The sequence below is a fragment of the Amphiprion ocellaris genome, chromosome 5 (genome assembly GCF_022539595.1).
Source record: "Amphiprion ocellaris isolate individual 3 ecotype Okinawa chromosome 5, ASM2253959v1, whole genome shotgun sequence".
NCBI lineage: Eukaryota > Metazoa > Chordata > Actinopteri > Pomacentridae > Amphiprion > Amphiprion ocellaris.
Window position 1 is genome coordinate 38,189,393 of NC_072770.1, and position 19,786 is coordinate 38,209,178.

Below are 19,786 nucleotides of genomic sequence, written 5' to 3' on the forward strand. Positions count from 1 at the left end.
AGGAGGGTTAAACAGGTGAATGGGTAAGTTGGCTTCATGAAGCTTGTTGTTCTTCTGTGCTTTCGGTGGATATTCTTATCTAAAAACACCAGCAGTGTTTAGTGCCTGCAGCGAAGCATCCAGACTGTGTTATTGTCTGTCTTCATGGTAACTGGGTCACCAGTTATTAGTTTCTATGTGAACCCGGTGCTTCAGGCTCTACGAGGCCACAAAAGGTTTTCCAAGCCTTCGATCGCAGAGTCCAGTTGTAGACCGGTGGACTGGCTGGTCAATAATCTATGAATTTATCATCTACAATGAAAATATTGACTCATGAAGTGAGTTTACCAGATTATTTTGGTTCAATAAAACCAATTTTTGCAGGAATGCAGGAATTTTGTGCTATGGAACTAATCCAAGGCCTGTTCCACTAAGAAAAGTTCAATATCTTCAATAAATTTAATAAGTTAAATATCTGACTTGAATGAAGCTAACACCTCAGTAGGGGCTACACCGGTTCATGAAAGTGTATAAACGTTAATTGAAGTTTATGGAATCAGGCTACTTTGATACAGGTCTGAGCAGTCGACATAGTATTTTTCAGTTTATTTTCTATAAACCTGAGTTTTTAAACTATGGTTTGTGACAAAATTCTCAACAGTTAAGCAAAACAGTAATACATGATGAACGTAATCACTCCAAAAAGTGAGTTTACCAAATAATTCAGGTTTATTTCAATTAGCCCTACTTATTGTTATGTTATTTTGGTTCTATTAAGCAAATTCATGCCGGAAACTAAAGCCATGAAACCAACCCAAGGCCTGTTCCACTAAGAAACGTAGGAAATCAAGTCTTATATCTGACTTGAATCAAGCTAACACATCAGTAGGGCCTAAACTGGTTCATAAAAGTGCATAAAACAAAGAAAAATTCATGTTAGCAGGCTAATTTCAGACATGAGTTAACGGACTAATCCAGGCTTATTTCAGTTAGTCTGACTTCCTGTCAGGTCATTTTGGCTCCATAAAGCCAATTCTTACTGGAAATGTAATCTAGATACAACTAATCTGGGGTCTGTTGTATAAAGCGAGCTAAGAAAAGTGGAATTTAACCTCCAATATCTGACTTAAATTAACCAAACAAACCAGTCGGGGCTAAACTGGTTCCATAAAGTTCAGACTGACTTGATAGAGGTCAAAGCATTCGAGATCACTGCATGCTATTCTTAAGTTGATTTGGTTGGTTAATGTTTTCTAATCTGAGCACATTCTCAACAATTACACAAAAAATAAAGTAAGTTTCCCAACTAATCCAAGTTTATTTAGTTAGTCTGACTTCCTGTCAGGTCATTTTAGTCCCATAAAACAGATTCATGCTCCAAACTAATGCTGGGAAAAGAACCCAAGGCCTGTTCCCTAAAGCGCACTAAGAAAAGTCTGAATTAAGTCCGACACCTGAGTGGAATGAAGCTCTGATGAGGCTGTGAAAGGTTTTTCCAAACCACCGACTGACCCTTCTTTAGTCTTAGAGTCTAGACGGGTGGATTAGTTGGTTTACAGGCTCTCGTCCCACCAAATTCTCCACAATTAAGTGGGACAACATTCAACAATAACCAAACAAGTCAGGCTTATTTAGGTAGTCTGACTTCCTGTCTGGTTTTCTTGGTTGCAATAAATCTAAGTCATGCTGGAAACTTATGGTGGGGAAGCTAATTTGGGTTCTGTTCTGGACGAAATATGGGAATTCAAGTCCAAGAAACGAAAAACTAATTAACCTGTCAGGGCTAAACTGGTTCCCTGAGTTCAAGTTTATGTAGTAATCTGATAATGGTCCAAGCAGTCGAGGTTCTTGAGCAGTATCATCAATTTATGTAGTTCTGTTTTCAGAAATCATTAAAAATATGTCTGTTGTTGTGATTTCAGCATTAAAAGATTTAATTTTCTGAGACTACGGGCTGTTTATGTAGCTGTAGAGTTCATTGAAGCTAATAATGCTAACAGACAACCTGCGGATCGATTGGTTAAAGAGTCGTAATGATTTCTTTGGTTTTCCACAGCCCTGCTCCTTTTCACTCTCATTTGTTTCTGCTTTTTACCATCTGTAAATGAATAAAAACCGACGCCATGATGCGGTGACCCGTAGCTTCCACTAAAACATCCAGTAATTAATTAAAACCGGCATCCAGAGAACTTCTCTTTCCACTCAGTTCCTTTCTCTGTTTCTGCAGATCTGAGGAAGTTTTCTGTTTAGAAAGTTGCAGCACCTCACCCCTCGGGGCTTCACCTAATTAACTTTAAACGCTAAAAGACAACACTAAATTGCAAACATTCGGCTTCATTACTGAACCCTTTCTGCCTTTTTTTAGTTGTTGTTATTAAAGCGCATCCTGTTGACTCAGTTTCAGACATTAAAAATGCAAAGTCTGTCGAATTGGCCACCTCTTAGTTCCCATTTTCTCACATTTGGCAAATCATTTCTGCTGCCAGTTTGTCTCGAGCTTTTTCATTTTCTCACAAACACGGAGAGAGTTTGGCGTCTTCAAAGCCTGAAAAAATGGAGATAAAATCAGATCTCTGCTCGACGCCACACCCCGTCAAGAATCTCACCTCATTAACTTCAGCACTTAATGACGGAGTTAAGATCAGTGACGTTATTTTCCCACAGAACTGATCAATGAGCCGCCGACTGCCGAAGCAGACGTCTTCTGTTTTCACATTCCTGCAGCCGACGGCGCCTCCAGGGCCCGATTACAGACAGGACGCTCCTCAGCTGCAGGTAAACGATGAAAGGAATCATTCCAGGAAGAGAGTTTATCAAATAATCTGGTTTTATTTCATGTAGTTTGACTTATTGTCTGGTTATTTTGGCTCCAAACTTGTGCTATGAAACTATTCTAGTGTCTGTTCCTCTAAGAAAAGTGGGAATTAAAGTCTAATATCTGATTTGAATGAAGGTAACACCTCCGTAGGGGCTAAACCGGTTCATAAAAGTGCATAAAATAAAGAACAGTTCATTTAATCAGGCTAATTTGATGCAGGTCTGAGCGGTCCAGATAATATTTTTCAGTTTATTTTCTGTAAATTTCAGTTTTTAAACTGTGGTTTCTGACAAAATTCCCAACAATTAAGCAATACAGTAGTAAATGTTGAAAGTAATCTCTCCATGAAGTGAGTTTACCAAATAATCCAGGCTTATTTCAGTTAGTTTGACTTCCTGTCAGGTTGTTTTGACTTCATCAGGCCAATTATTACTGGAAATGTAATCAAGACAGAACTAAGCTGAATTAAAGTCTAAGATCTGACTTGGATGAGGCTAACACCTCAGTAGAAGATCCAGCTTGGACGCTCCACAGATCGATGACGTGTCTTTCCATGTTCCTCAGCGACTCATTGATACCTGCAGACCCAGTATAGATCCTCACGTGTACGTTCATTATGTGCACAAATACAGAACGAGGATGAAGCAGCTTCTCTGCAGGCTGTAATTAGGTTGGGGATCTGGGAGCCTGTAGCATCTACAAACGGTTATTGATCAAGCAACAGGTGGTGAAAAAACACCAGAGTGAGTTCAGGAATGCTTCTGTTGTGTCTGGTGGGGCTTTAACCGGCGACATTTACAGCTATTGTCTCATCCGTCAAACCTCCGCTTGATCTCCGGCTCTTTAATTTGCTAATTAGATCCCTGTTTGTTTCCACAGGCCGCTATCGAGATGCTTATCTGTTTTTATAAGATGATTCCCCAGCAGGGTGTGAACACTGGAAAAAATGCCCCTATAAAAACAAGAAAGAAAAAATTATTTCAAAGAACATTTACCTTGAAATAAATGAAAAAATCTGCCAATAGAACAAGTGAAAAATGGCTTGGTAAGATTTCTTGAAATAAAATATGATATTTAGAATATTGAGATCTTAAAATTAGCTGGGAAAACTTATTTTAAGCTCTATTTTACCAGGATTGTCAAGCTTAGGTGTCTTTAAATAAGCCAGATATGCTAAAAAAAAAAATGATAGTAGTTTTTCACTCAAAAATAGATTTTTGCTTTCATGTAACCTCCTAATTTGAGATGTATTAAACTTATTTCAGGTTTTCTTATAAAATTCAACTCAAAACAAGACAATTTCAAGATTGTTTGACTTAACAAGATATTTAAGATGCATTGTCTTAACCCTCGTGTTGTCCTCATTTACAGGCACCAAGAAATATTGTTTCCTTGTCTGAAAAAATCCCAAAAATCAGCAAAAAAATTCCCTAAATTTGTGAAAATTTGCAAAACCTTCAGGAAGAAAATTCCAATAATTCCTTAAAAGTTTCCCTTAAAAGTTTTTTTTTTTTTTTTTTTAAATCCCCCAAATTTGGCCAGAAAATTCTTGTAAATTTTTTCAAAAAACAAGTAAAAATCTTCCCAAAAAATCCTACAAATATCTAAAGTAATTACATGTATATCAGCAAAACTTCTAATATTCTCTTCAAGAACATTCACATAAAAATCAAACAAAATCCAGCGAATTTCACTGGATTTTGGTTGATTTTTTTTTGTGAATGTTCTTAAGAACCTTTTTTAAAACATTTTTTTCCATCAAAAAATGTTCAAAGATTCCCCAAAAGTGTTGAAAATGTGGACATCAGAAGTTTCACTGTGAAAATATTTTTCCCCCACATTTTCAAACTTTAAAATGGGTCAGTTTTGACCTGCAGTACGACATGAGGGTTAAAACAAGTCCCTCCATCTGCTGAAATGTCTCTTGTTTAGTGAATTTATCTTAAATCCAGTGGGAAGAGACATTTTGACTGAAAATAAGACAAATAGACTTGGTAAGATTGAGAGTTTTTGCAGTGAAGTCGTGCGTCAGCGTGTTTTTCTTTTCTTTTTATTTTACAGGTCTGAGTGGTTTATTTTCAGTCTCAGAGCATTTTCAGCTTCTTTTACCTGTAAAAATACACTAAAGATACTCCCACATGCAGGTATTTGTGCTGCTGGCGTCAGTGTAAGGACACAAACTGGAATATTACAGATTCACTCAGTTGCCGACAAGCGAGGACAAGTTTACTGTTTACCGCCGTGACTCACCTGCTTCTAGGAATCCCACCTGGAAAATATGACAAAGAACACCGAGGATCTGCAGGACAAGTGCTGCAATTATAGTAACCTTTAGAGCCCATGTGGATTTTAAAATCCTCCATTAGTGTTGTTCCACAATAACTTTATAGTCTTTGATTCATTCGTAGAAATCAATGGAAGCTGAGTTTAGCGGAAGGAAATGGGCGTGAATCATTTAGTGTTTTCAGTCAAAGGAAAAAGAAAAATTAGCCATCTGCAAAGGACATTTTGAAAGGATATATATATATATATATATATATATATATATATATATATATATATATATATATATAGACAGATTTGTCCTCTTTTGGTAAACTACAGATAACTGCAGTAATCAGGGAAAACACCTTTGTTAGAATCACAGGAATAAAAATAAAACCAACAACTTAAAACATCTGGTTGGTCTTGTATAAAAGGATAAAAGAGATTGGAGGCGTTTTTTCTGCCACGGCGACCCGACAGCATTACCATGTAAGAGAGCAGCTTGAGAGTGAAATAAGAGGAATGAAAGGAGAGAAAGGACTCACTAAGTTCCAGATAAGAGCGTATTATAGCCGGTTGGAGGCAGATATGAGGGGAAGTGGTTCAGGAGGGACACCGGCTCTCCAGGAGGAGATGAGTTTCCAGCCGGTGGTAGAAGATAAGTCTGATGTTCAGCCCGGAGGTATCGGCCTCTGAAATACCGCCGCCATCTCTCAGGTCATTAAACTCATCGACAGTCCTGCAGGGCGGCGGTGGCATCATCATCATCACGGCCCGCCATTAGCTCGTCACGCAAAAAGACGTGACGGAAGGCGGTTAAATTCATTATTTTAGCTTGATGGAGATGACTAACGAGCGGCGGAGCCCAGACTTCAGAGGGAATCGGCTCCGTTTTATAGCTGCGATACCATTATTCTCCGGAAACTAATAGTCCTGAGCAGCCGTCACGCTGAAAATTACACTCAGATACTCGAAAAGTCTTTAAAACGTAGCAGCGAGCAGCATTTTTTCATGTTTTTTAAAGCTTGTAGCACACATATTTAAAAAACAAACATCTATGGTTCATTTTGAGCTACAAATTTCTAATAAACACCTAAATTTAAATGAAGTATTTGTAATATAAAGTGGTATTTGATAGCAACTTAACAATTAACTGTTTTTGTTACATTACAGAACATAAGTAAAATCACAGAAAAAAGTATTCATTTATGTATGTTGATTCATTATTTTTTATATTTATATAATGTCCACATCAAAAATCTGTATTCTTATTTTTAACAGTGATTGGACCACTTGTCACACTAATGGCAATTTGTTGTTTCACAATTTGAGTGTTTTTAAAAATATATATCAAAAAGATTTTAAAATACAATTTTTTAACATATTTTCAAATATTTTCAGCGTGATTTTCTTTTTTTTTTAACATTACTGTAATTAAACAAAACTGGGGAAATGTGTCTTTTTTAATTATTTACAATTTTTCAACCTTTATTTACATAATTTTTCTTTCAAATAAATGCATTTTTATTATTTAATTTTTAAAAATTTTATAAATTTTCCAGCAGATAAGAACAGTAGATGTGCTCGTTAATTTTATTACTTTAATGTTTGTTCTTAGAGACGCCACAGACTAAATAAATGTTTAAAATGCTGCTTTCTGCTCCAGTTTCAGAGACTTTTAGAGGCTCAGACTGAACCTTAGACCTTGAAAATATAGAACTAGTGATTTATTAATCTGGTTTTCATCTAAATAACTTCAGAATTCCCTCCTGCGGTGGAAAAGGTTCATCGATTCATCAAATCGGAGTTAACTGTTCACATTCCCAGACAGCGACTGGTCACCGGGGTCGTCGCCATAGAAACTGTTGTCAGTGACCTAAATGTGGTCCTGAAGCTGAAGACGATCTTCTGTTGATTCTGGAGGATTTTAAATCGATCCTGAATAAATCCTGAATCTGTAAACATCTCTTAAATCATTGTAATCTGGAGATTTTCTACTGGAATAATAAAAACAACCTGAGACCAGAGCAGCTGCAGACACTCACAGAATTTATGAAAATACTAAACTGGTCATTCCAGATGTTTACTTTTTCCACCAACAGCTTCTATGACATGATTTCACACATTTTGGTTGGTGATTTGTGCCTTTTTATGATGATTTTGCATCGTGAGTTTTGTGGCGATATTGCATCTTTTGTGGTATTTTTGTATTATTTTGTTTCTTTTTTATGGTGATTTTATATCTGTGTGGCGATTTTGCTTCTTTTTGTCGTGATTTTGTGTCATTTAATGGTGATTTTGCTTTTTGTGATGATTTTGCTCCTATTTGTGGTGATTTTGCTTCTTTTTGTGGTGATTTTTCTCTTTTTGTTGTGATTTTGCTTCTTTTTGTGATGATTTTGCTTCTTTTTGTGATGATTTTACTTCTTTTTGTTGTGATTTTGTCTGTTTATGTGAAAATTCCTTGTGATGATTTTGTTGTGATGAAAACTGTGGTTTTTAGCCCTGGTGCGATTGGTCAGCGTTCAGCTGGTGGGTTGGCGTCCATCACATGTTCAGTAACTTTAATATGACCCGGTTAGAGCCTGAAGCCTCTATATATATCTTTACTGTACATGTGCAGAGCGACTGACGGCGCCGAGCGTTTATTATCCAGCAGCAACACGACCCACAAAGAATAGACGTTCTGCACACAAACACAAATCAATAAAAATAACCAGCCACCAACATAAAGATCCTCACGTCCTTAGAGTCTTACATTAGCCTCCTCTGCCCCACTTCTTCCTGCCAGCGCCGGCATGAAATATTAACGAGGAGGACGACACCCTAACCCACATACTGGATGCTCCCATCTAACCGGCAGGGAAAAAAAACACTTTGGTTTGGTTTGGATGCAACACAACCCATACAGAACACACTCCTCGTCCATATATCCCCCCCAAAAAGACAAAATAAATCACAACACATGAAGGAAATCACAAGGAGAGACAACAAACAAACCTCAGGGACGCACTTAGAAATAAAAAATGACAACAGCAACCGGGAGGAGACCGGATTTAACATGATCATGCAGTCATTCTGCTTCTTTTTGTGGTGATTTTGTGTGTTTTTGTGCTGAATCTGCATCTTTTTGTGGTGATTTTGTGTGTTTTGTGGCAAGTTTGCATCCATTTTGTAGTAATTTTGTGTCTTTTTATGGTGATTTCGGGTAATTTTGTGGTAATTTCGCTTGTTTTTGTGTGTTTTGTGGCAAGTTTTTATCCATTTTGCAGAAATTTTGTGTCTTTATGGTGATTTTGTGGTGATTTTGCATCTTTATGGTGATTTTGTATCTTTCTGTGCTGATTTGGTAACTTTTTCTGGTGATTTTGCTTTGTTATGTCGTGATTTTAAATCATTTTGTGGTAATTTTGCACCTTTTGAGGTAATTTTGTGTTATTTTGTGGTAATTTTGTCTTTGTATGGTGATTCTGCATCTTTTTGGGATCATTTTGCATTCATTTTGTGCCTTTTAGTGGTAATTTTTGTCTTTCTGTGCTGATTTGGTATCTTTTTATGGTGATTTTGTGATGATTTTGCATCTTGTGGTGATTTCAGGTCATTTTGTGGTGATTTTGTGCGGTTTTTGCTTCTTTTTGTGGTGATTTTGCATTCTTTTGGAATAATTTTGTGTCTTTTTATGGTGACTTTGTGGTGGTTTTGCACATTTTTGTGGTGATTTATTGTGTTTTTGTGTAATTTTGTGTGATTTTGTGATGATTTTGTCTTTGTATGGTGATTCTGCATCTTTTTGTGGTCATTTAGTATCATTTTGTGCTGATTTGGTATCTTTTTATGGTGATTTTGTGGTGATGTTGCTTCTTTTTATGGTTATTTTGCTTTTTTTGTGTGTTTTGGGGCAAATTTGTCTCCATTTTGTAGAAATTTTGTGTCTTTAATGGTGATTTTGTATCATTTTGTGGTGATTTTGTGGTTTTTGTGGTAATTTTCTGTGATTTTTGTGGTGATTTTGTCTTTGTATGGTGATTCTGCATCTTTTTGTGATAATTTTGTGTCTTACTGTGGTGATTCTGTTTCTTTTTGTGCTGATTTTGTGCATTTTTGTGGTGACTTATCATCCATTTTGTAGTGATTTTGCACCGTTTAGTGACTGAGATCAGGCCAGCTGCACATGTTCATATAATGTCTGAAAACAGAATCATATCATTTGATGATTTCGTGTGTTTTAAAACCTAAAAATCTTCCCTAAATGCTCCCGCTGCTCTCAGTCAAAGCAGAAGCTATTTCGCTCCATCGACTTCCAAAAGCCAGAGAGTCGCCTTATCGGAGTGGCGCTTTTATCTCCCTTGTTAGATTGATGGAGTACAGTGTGAAGTTTTCCTATCACACACTCATCAGCTAATGTGACGCGCTCCGAATACCTGCCATTCAATAATCAATTTATCTCTGCAGCGATCAGCACCCGGCTTTCTCCTCCACTCCCAACAGCTGCCATTCAGCCGCATTATTACGCATTTAAAACTCCATCTTCTCTGCTCTCCCTGGGGCACAATTACAATATTTAAAATATAATAAGGCTATGTTGGCAGCACATTTTCCCAGAGAGTGGGGAGCTTCTCATTAGAGGAGTGAGAGCAGAGAGCGGTGGCGGTGGTGGTGGTGGTGGGGCAAGCAAATAGGATTTGAAGCCTAGCAAAACAGGAAGGCTCTCCGGGAGAAGGGAGTTGTCACTTTTCATTAGATACAGTCGCAGGGATGAGGCCCGGCTCGCCTGACGCCTTCCCCTGCATTCACACTGTGCAGCTACACAGATTTACCTCCTTTTTCCCCCCCTCCTCTGCTCTGTGTTGGTGTTTTTTGCATCTGTATGCCTGTGTTATTTTAACGCCACATGCCCTACATCTGTCTGCAGTGCCGCACAACCTGCCTTTGGTCTTTCAGTCTGCAGAGATGCACCAGGAGCAGCGCTTATTTGGGGGAAAATAAGTCGTTTTGTGGTGACGTTTGGAGCATCAAGGTACGAGCACACGAGTTAATTGGTAAATATCGGATTAGTGGGCTTGAAATTCAGTTTTTTGACGCCATTTTGCTGCAAATGATGCATCCTGTATGTCGTGAGGTCGCAGTTCTGCTGCAGAGTTCAACCGTGTCTGAAGGCAAAAAAGTGTTTAGCTTCTCTGAAAGGAAGTGGAGTGAAAAGCGAGAAGGAAGAGGCGGCAGCAGCTTAAATATATAGAAAACACCACATGTTTATATCAGATTTTTACTGGAACGAATTCAGGTGTTCCAATTTTTAAAAGAGGTAGGTGAAGTAGGTACGATTTTCCAAATATTAAAGAAATTGCAATGCAGAAAAACAAGCAACTGCAATGAAGTAACTGGCAAGTTTAGGGTGTGGATGTTGGGGTGGTGGACAGGCATATCAAACTCACATGGAAAATACCAGTCGACAAGAAAAAAGTTTAGAAAACACCTGAAAGGCATTTAAATTTTACACAGAATAAGAAAAGATTGCACAGCTAACTAATCATATTTTGAAGTAGGTAGAATTTTCCAAATATTACAGAAATTAGAATGAATAAACAGGCACTAAAGTGACTGTTATTAAGCGTGTGGATGTTGGGGTGGTGGACGGGTGTTTTTAGTTTCTCTGAAAGGCTGAACTTGAAGGTGGAATGAAAAAAGAGACAGGAGAAGTGGTACTAGCATAATATGTGGAAAACATTGCACATTTTCAGACTGTTTTTTACTGGAAGGCAGTAAAGTAACTGGCAAATTCATTGTGTGGATGTTGGGGTGGTGGATGGGCATATCGAACTCACAGTGAAAACACCGGTCAGAAAGTGTGGAAAGCACTGCACATTTTTAGACTGTTACTTACTGGAAGGCATTCAAGCTTCATAAAGAATAACAAAATATGGCACAACTAACCAACTGCTGTTTGAAGTGGGTGTGATGTTCCAAATATAACAGAAATTGCAGTGAAGAAACATGAAATAAAGTGACTGTAATTAATCGTGTGGATGTTGGGGTGGTGGACTGGCTTATTTAGCTCCTCTGAAAGGCCGAACTTGAAGGTACAACGAAAAGAGAGACGGGAGAAATGGTACTAGCATAAATATGTGGAAAACGCTGCATATTCTCAGGCAGTTTTTTTCTTGGAAGGTAGTAAAGTGACTAATTAGCAAAATAAGCGCGTGGATGTTGGGGTGGTAGATGGGCGTATCGAACTCACATTGAAAACACCAGTCAACAAGTCAAAAAGTTTAGAAATCTTACCACATTTTTTGACTTTTTGGACTGGAAGGCATTTAAAATTTTTGTGAAGAATAAGAAAAGATGCCACAGCGAAACAATCGTTGTTTGAAATAGGTGCGATTAGGATGACGTGGATAGCAGAAAATCCAGATTGGACATCCGGACAATCAGAAGGAACCAGTTGAGGTGGTCCAGCATCTCATCAGGATGCCTACAGCATTGTAAGTAACAAAAATTGGATTCCTCCTTAGGGTTTCAGGGCTTAGTTTTAGAGACTAGCTTGAACATCCAGAGAGTTGCTGCTCCTTTGCGTCGAAAGAAGCTAGCTAAGGTGGTTCAACATCTGATTAGGACACCCCCAAGTTTCCTCCTTGGGGTTTCAGGGTTCAAACTTAGTGATTATGGTGAGGTGCTTGGACATCCGAAGAGTTGCCGATCTTTGGTATTGAAATAAGCCAGCTGACATGGTCCAACATCTGATTAGGATTCCTTAAGGGTTGCAAGGAGCCAAAATGGGTTTCCTCCTTAAGGTTGAAGGGGTTAGTCTTATAGGTAGGGTGACATCCAGATCAGATATCTGGATTACCAAAAGGAAAGGAAAAGTTGAGGTGGTCCAACATCTGATCAGGGTGCCTTCGGGACTCCTCTTAGAGACAGGATGAGGAACTGGGACATCCAAAGAGTCGCTGCTCCTTTGCATCTTAAGGAGCCAGTTGAGGTGATCCAACATCTGGTTAGGCAGACTACAGGATTCCTCTTTGGGGTTTCTGGGTTCAGTTATGGTATAATGTGAGGAATTTGGACATCCAGAGTCGCTGCTCCTTTGCTTCTTAATGAGCCAGCTGAGGTGATCCAACGTCTGATTAGGATGCTGTCTGGCCGTCTTCCTTTAGAGGTTTTCCTGACAACTGGGAGGAGACCCTGGGGTTGACCCTCAACTCTCTGGAGGGATTATAAATCGATTCTCATCTAGGAATGCCTCAAGATCTCCTAAGAGGAACAGGAAAGTGTTGTGGAACCATGAACCAACTGGATAAGCAAAAAAAGGGATGGATGTATTTTTAACTGTACCCCAAACGCTAATCACGTATTAGTTTCCCATCCCTAGCCATACCTTATTTTATCAAGATATTTCCCCAACCATGCTGTATTCCTGAAGCTAGAGGGGCAGTACAAACAGAAAAAGACTATTTACACTGAGGACTGCAAAGAACACCATCTAAACAAAGATGAAACTGGACTTGTGTTGGTAAAATCTGTTGTTTGATGCTCTGTACATGTAGGAGTAATACAGTTCATCCCCGTCTCCTCTGGCAGGTCACAGTATTATCCTCCCTTCCTTCTCGGCTTGAATTCTTTTCCCTATTTGTCAGCCTCGATATCCACTTCTGCAGTCTCCCTCCACGGCGTCGGTTTACTCCGACTTCCCGTCTCATCGACGCCGCTGTCGTGTACCGTCATGAATATTGAAACGCCACCCCCCTCGGTAAGGCCCGGCCTGTCTCAAGACGTTAGCGGGAACGAATGCCCTCCTCCAGCAGCCGGGCTTTCTGCTCTGATGCCTGAGTGGAGCAGTGAGCGTGGAATGGGCTGGTAGTCCATTATGTTAGGTACAGCTGGAGTTCACAGGCAATCTGCTGACCCTCCTGTCAAAGCCTATAAAGCCTGAGAGCTTCAGAGGGAGGCCAGCAGATACTGGACGTCCACTTTTATCTGTGTGACCACCGCTGCTGCTGCTACAACGCTCATCCTTTACTCTAGAGTCTTTGGGTTTTTGTCTTTTTTTTTTTTTTTTTTCAAATTTCAGTCGAGAGTTCAAAGGTAAAAACTGTCAAACACCTTGTACAGATGTGGCATGATGGATACACAAACTCCAGGACGCATGGTGTGTAGGATTGTACATGAAAGTTGTCATGGACCACTGAGTTAAGATAAGTGATCCATCTCTGGAGAACATCGCAAAAAAGGACAAAAACAAATAAAAATAACATTAATAATAGATTGTGTACACCTATCACATGTATAGATAAGCCATAATGGATGTTGCACCAAGATTGTTGTGCATAATTGTACATAAATGTTATTAAAATGAAGATGATGAATGAATAAATAACTTACAAATGTACTAAAAGGTGAGAAGTTTGCACCATTTTCACAATAATAAATATTAAAAGCCAAAATATTTAAATCTTTGAGCCCCAAAACCTGGTGGGTGGGTTTGTGAGGCATGATACCTTATAAAAAGCACCCATATTACACCATTTATCAGCAAGAAACTGTAAAAGCCGAAAAATTCTGAATATTTTCATCTTTGTGACCGCACTTGAATCCTCTATGACGTGATGTACTGTTCTATCAAAAAAGAGCCAAATCTGAGCTTAAAATTGTGATATTTCATCAAAATCTGTTCATAATTCGCCAAAAAAAAGCTTTCAGTTGAACTAATTATGTGGGACTTCCAGTTTCATTGGCAAAAAGAGCCAAATCTAACCTAAAAAATTGTGGTATTTCTTCAAAAACACTTTGTCTCGTTTGAGAATGTGCCAAAAATACACCGCTTGAAGTAGATCCTGCCATTGGGTCAAATTTAAAATTGCACTGAAAGTCCTCAAAAATTCACCAAAAATAAACAGTCTATCCAGATTCTGTAAAAAACTAAAATTTCTGCACTCTTCAATACAACCAGGAAACTATTAGAGACTCAAATCTTACTAAGAGTCACAAGACAAAAACGTAGAGTTCAGTTGAATTAATTATGTGGGGCTTTCAGTTTTATCAGCAAAAACAACCAAATCCAAGCTAAAAATCACAATATTTCATCGAAAACACTTTGTCTCATTTGAACATTTGCCAAAAATAAACTGCTTGAACTGAATCTTGTCATTCTGTCAAAGCCCTAAAAAATTCACCAAAAATAAAAGTTTAGTCTATCCAGATTCTGTAAAAAACAAAAAATTCTGCGTTCCTCACCAAAACTGTGAAGCCATTAGCATCTTAACTGCCACTGAGTCACAAGTCAGAGAGTTTTCACCTGAAAGAATTGATAGTTCAGGATGTATTTCAGTATTAAAACCTATTTACCTGAATTCCTGCTCAGTAGATTTAACCCTTGATGGTTTGTTCTCCTCACTTTTGCTTTTGAGGAGGTTTAGAGGAGACACTGTTCAGCTTTCACTGCGAATGCTAACAATCCAAGTCAACCTCTATTTTTAGCCATGCTAGCAGCATGACTGTATCGATAGCTATGCGGCTCAGTCTGACTGTCTGTCTGACTGTCTGCTGGTCGGAAAACCTCATTGGTCCAGACCAAAATATCTCAGCAGTTACTGGATAAACTGCCAGGAAATAAGATACAGACATTTATAGCGTACAGACGATGAAGTGTGAAGACTTTGGCGTTTCATCATCATCTGCGTTTAGCACGAATTAACAAATGTTAGCATGCTGACATGCTAAACTAAGCACAGTTCATATCTTATCTACCCTTACTTGACCCACCACAGTAGACTTTGGATGCTTTTTCTACACATTTCATGTAGATTTCGCTTCCACTTTCATCATCTGCATGTAACTGTGGGTTTAGATGGTGCAGGAAGGCATTCCTGCGTGGTTGTTTCGGTGATAAATTACACGTTTTCCTGACAGTGCTCACACCCATCACTATTTTGTAGGGGCATCGTCACTACATCCTGGGCTGAACACCGTCCAAGACCATTGTGATTGGTTTCACGAAATTAAATCAAAACAGAACTTTTTTCTCAGTAGTGCATGATGGTGCATAATGAGGTGCAGTCAAACCATTCTTCAGGACTCTCAGCACTGTGGAGATTGATCTGGCCATGCAAGACTGGATCTACCTAAAAAATACCAGTGTGTTTTTATAGTGTGAGCCCTGTAGTGGACATAAAAGACTAACATGGTGACTTATACTACTAGTTTTGTCTTCTTGTTTTCTTTGTTGTATGTAGGCTGCTGAACATTTGAATTTCCCTCAGGATTAATAAAGTCCCGACCGACCAACCAACCGACCAACCAACCTACTTACCGACCTAACAACCGACCAACCAACCTACCTAATTACCAACCAACCTTCCAACCAAACAAACTACCAACCTAATAACCTACCAACCAACCAACCTACCAACCAACCAACCTACCAGCCTAATAACCTACCAACCAACCAACCAACCAACCAACCAACCAACCAAGCTACTTACCTACCTAACAACCGACCAACCAACCTACCTAACTACCAACCAACCTACCGACCGACTGACCAACCTACAAATCAACCTAATAACCTACCTACCAACCACCGACTTGTGACATCAACAATTGGTTTGTGGATTAAGATTTTGAAGCCTCAAGTTTGAAATTCAGTGGCTATCATTTTGTTTTTTAGAACCCAGTGATGGATCTGACTGAGAACTTAAAGACAAACCGGCAATCACGAGGTTGTGTCAACGAAATCAGATAAATGGACATTTATGTCAGATACAAGGAACCTTTGACAGACCTTTTGACTCTCAGGAAACCACATTTAGATAAACTTATGGGCCTAAAGAATGAAGAACTCTCTAACATTGTGAAATTAAACATACAGGCAGCGTAACATTTGATTCTGTACTCAGTTATCGTTGACTATTGTGAACAAATTTATCACTGTTGAACCTTAGAAAGAAGCCACAACTCAACAGTGTATGTGCTTCAAAGGTGAGCTCTGGTATTTAAACGAACAGCACAACATTTTAATTCTCATTAAAATCCTGTTTATTATGTGCAGGAAGAAGCAGAAGAAGTGTTTGTATCTTTGAGGGTTTATTTTGACCAGTGAAAATGGAGCAGATGTCAAACCAGATGTGCAGACTTAAGCTAGTTGTGGATGAATACTTTGCATATTTGTTGCAGCAAAGTCCAGATCATTTCCACTTTATCAGTAACAAGCGGAAACTTTGCCCTCCTGTTAGATTTGCTTTGCTTTTAGCTTGTTTATCTTTGTAGCTTCATTTGTCGACTCATTCCTTCTGGTTGTGCTGAAATCTGGGACCTGCAATTTACTTTTTCCAACCTGCAGCAAAGTTAAAATTACTCTCGATTCGGATTTCAACACAGTCGTCTGCAGGAGACTTTTCAGTTTCATGTTAGAAATGTCAGCGTTTGCATGTTAGCATCCGGAAGTTAGCATTTAGCTCAAGGCGTCACTGTGCAACCATGTAGTCACTAGTTTTTACAGGGTAAAGTTAGCATTTAGTTCCAAGCACTACTGTGCAGCCACGCAGACTCGCTAGCTGTAAAGCTAAATGCTAACTTTATTGATTGCTAGCAGCTAAAGTGTCACTCATTTCTGGCGTTTTTTCACCTGCACAGTTAATTTGCAGGAACATATATCTCTAGTTTTGATTTATTTTTCATAAATTACATGTTTTATTGATGTGCTCCATAAAATATCAGCCTCTTTGCATGTTGGGTTATTAATTTCAAGAGCATCTTTCATCTGTTTTTGCTAATAAATTGCACATATTCCTGCACATCCAGCCTTATGTAGCTCCACCTGCAGCATCACTCCACCTGCAGCACGTTCCACCTCCTTCCTCCCTCATCATCTCACCAACCTGAGCTGCCATCACACTCTAAGCTAACCCTCAGTCTGTCGCTCCGCCTCCCTCCAGCTGATCCAGACTCCCTGTGGCGTCGTCCGGCTCAGACTCCCTCCTGCAGAGCGTTTTTTCTCCCAGGATCGGCTCTGGAGTCGGACCGCATGAGGTGAGACCAACCGCCGAGTCAGAACACTCGATAGAACAGATTTACACCTTAGTCACGGCCGCTGCACCGTCTTCTTCTAGACTGTACACTTCTAGGATAAAAAGTATATTCAGCCGACTGTGATGGAGTATTACACCAGCTCGAGGACTTTTGTTTGTGGCCCAGAACATTCCAAAAAAGCACAAATAGACACACAAACACAATAAAGATGACAAAATAAGACGAGACGAGGCAGACTTTATTGATCCTTGAGCATGAAAAATTCACACGTTATAGCAGCAACATACAAATGAAGCTAAATAAACAAAAAGCAAAGCACAATAGAGATCAAAATAAGGCTAATAATAGACTGTGTAGACCTTTCACATGTACAGATACAACATGAATGATTGTACCCAAACATGTTGTGCATAGTTGTACATCCAACCAATTCATTATATCTGTGCAGATTCTTCAGTAGAAATTCCTCTTGTAGGTTCTTGAAGACGTTTCACCTCCCATCCAGTTAACGTTATGGTTAGCGTTGCATAAGATGTGGCTTTACCTGAGAAATTTACAAAGTAGTGACTTAAACAACAAAAATGTAGTGAGTTAGTTGATAATGACCACAATGAGTCCAGCATGTTTGGTATGAGCCTGACCTGGACTAACCACAGGGAATGTATAGTCCTGGCAGTGAAGCATGGAGGCATTTTGTGGGTCTGGGTGGTAGTTCCTTGTCACTTGTGGTTATTTTATGTCTCTTTGTGTAAGTATGAAACCCTGTAGTGTCTTTTAAGATGTGACTTTACCTGAGAAATTTCCACAGTAATGACTTAAACAACAAAAATATAGTGAAGGTATTATTAAAAGTCACTTTTCTGCCAACATGTGGGCGTAATGTGGCAAAATTTCCCATTAAAATTAGGCGTATAAATTCCATAAAGAAGCGCATGTGTGTGGACAATATTAAAGGTACTTTATGAACATCTGGGCTGGATTTGTTTGCGACCAGTTGAAACTTGAAGCCCATTTTAAATTTTCAAGAAATAATGAAATTTATCTGTCGTCTATCCACGACAGTCCCACACAAATTTGGCTTTTTTATTCTCTAAAGTTGCAGATTAAGTGGTTAGTTATTATTGACCACAAAGAGTCCAACATGTTTGGTGTGAACCTGACCAGGAAATCTTTGAACATTTTTTGGTGGAAAAAAATAAATGTTAACAAGGTTTCTTTAAGAACATTCAGAAAAAAATCAACCAAAATCCAGCGAATTTCACTGGATTTTGGTTGTTTTTTTTCTGAATGTTCTTAAAGAAAGTTTTACTGATATATATGGAATCACTTTAGATATTTTTAGGATTTTTTTGGGAAGATTTTGGCTAATTTTCTTGCCAAATTTGGGGGATTTTTTTTTTTTTTTAAATAAAACTTTTAAGAGAAACTTTTAAGGAATTATTGTAATTTTCTTCCTGAAGGTTTTTCAAATTTTCACAAATTTGAGGATTTTTTTGCTGAATTTTTGGATTTTTTTCAGACAGGGAAACAATATTTTTTGGTGCCTGTAAATGAAGACAACAGGAGGGTTAAAGCTCATCTATAACAATCATAAGAAGTGTTAGACAATCGCGCTTTCATTTATAATTCGCACCAAACTGCACATGAACACCTGCTAATTTTTTAGAAAACTGTGAAGCAAACTGCCTTGAAATTAGCTGGAACACATTGGATTTGTCGGATGAAGTGTTTGCGGTTTGGTTTTCAGGGAACGTTCAGCGGCTGATGAGCAGGTCGGCGCCTCTTCGCCTCTACTAAATCGCTGTTTGTGTTCTGGATAAATGCGAGACACCTTAAAGTACTTTGAAGAGCTCTTGTCCAAATGCAGTCCATTTAGCGTTGATCGTCAGCCGGCTTCACGTCGCCACATATTGTGTGTTCACATGTCTCTGCCCTCACAACAATCGCGTGTTAAGTGCTCTGCTCGCCGGGTGTTTTTCATTCACTGTTCGGGATCGAGTCTGAGATTTGGGCCACTGATTCCAGTCAGAACTCTGATTTCACACGGTTTTATTGTGAAGAAGTGGTTTTAAAAAAAAAACACTCCTGGTCACAAATCAAAGGTCTGTTTGTTTTCATCTGGAGGCCTGCAGCGGGAGGTTATAACCTCTTCACTGGAGACTTTCACCACACATAGAAAAGCACTATTTTATGAATTCTTAGAGCTTTTAAACCCAATCAGGCCTTTATTTCACATTGAACACATTTAAATCCACTGCAGGCGCCATCATTGTGTCCAAACAGTCAGTACGAGCTTTTAACCCAACAAAGATCCATATCTGAAAGGTTCTCTTTGTGCTGATAAAAAAATAATAAATTGCTTTTTAAAAAATGAGCTGAATAACTTGGAATTTGGTCAAAGTTCACTGTCCGGGTAGTCATTTTAGCAGGACGACCACTGCAGCCATGATTAGTGGTACTATGACTCCTTCTATACTTGCAGCCATAATTAGTGGTACTGTGACTCCTTCTATACCTTCTGATTGGTGGTACTATGACTCCTTATAGAATAGAATAGAATAGAATAGAATAGAATAGAATAGAATAGAATAGCCACTTTATTGTCAACCAGAACATACACTAATTGGTGCACATCAGACTATACTTGCAGCTTTGATTAGTGGTATTATGACTCTTTCTATACCTCCTGATTGGTGGTACTAT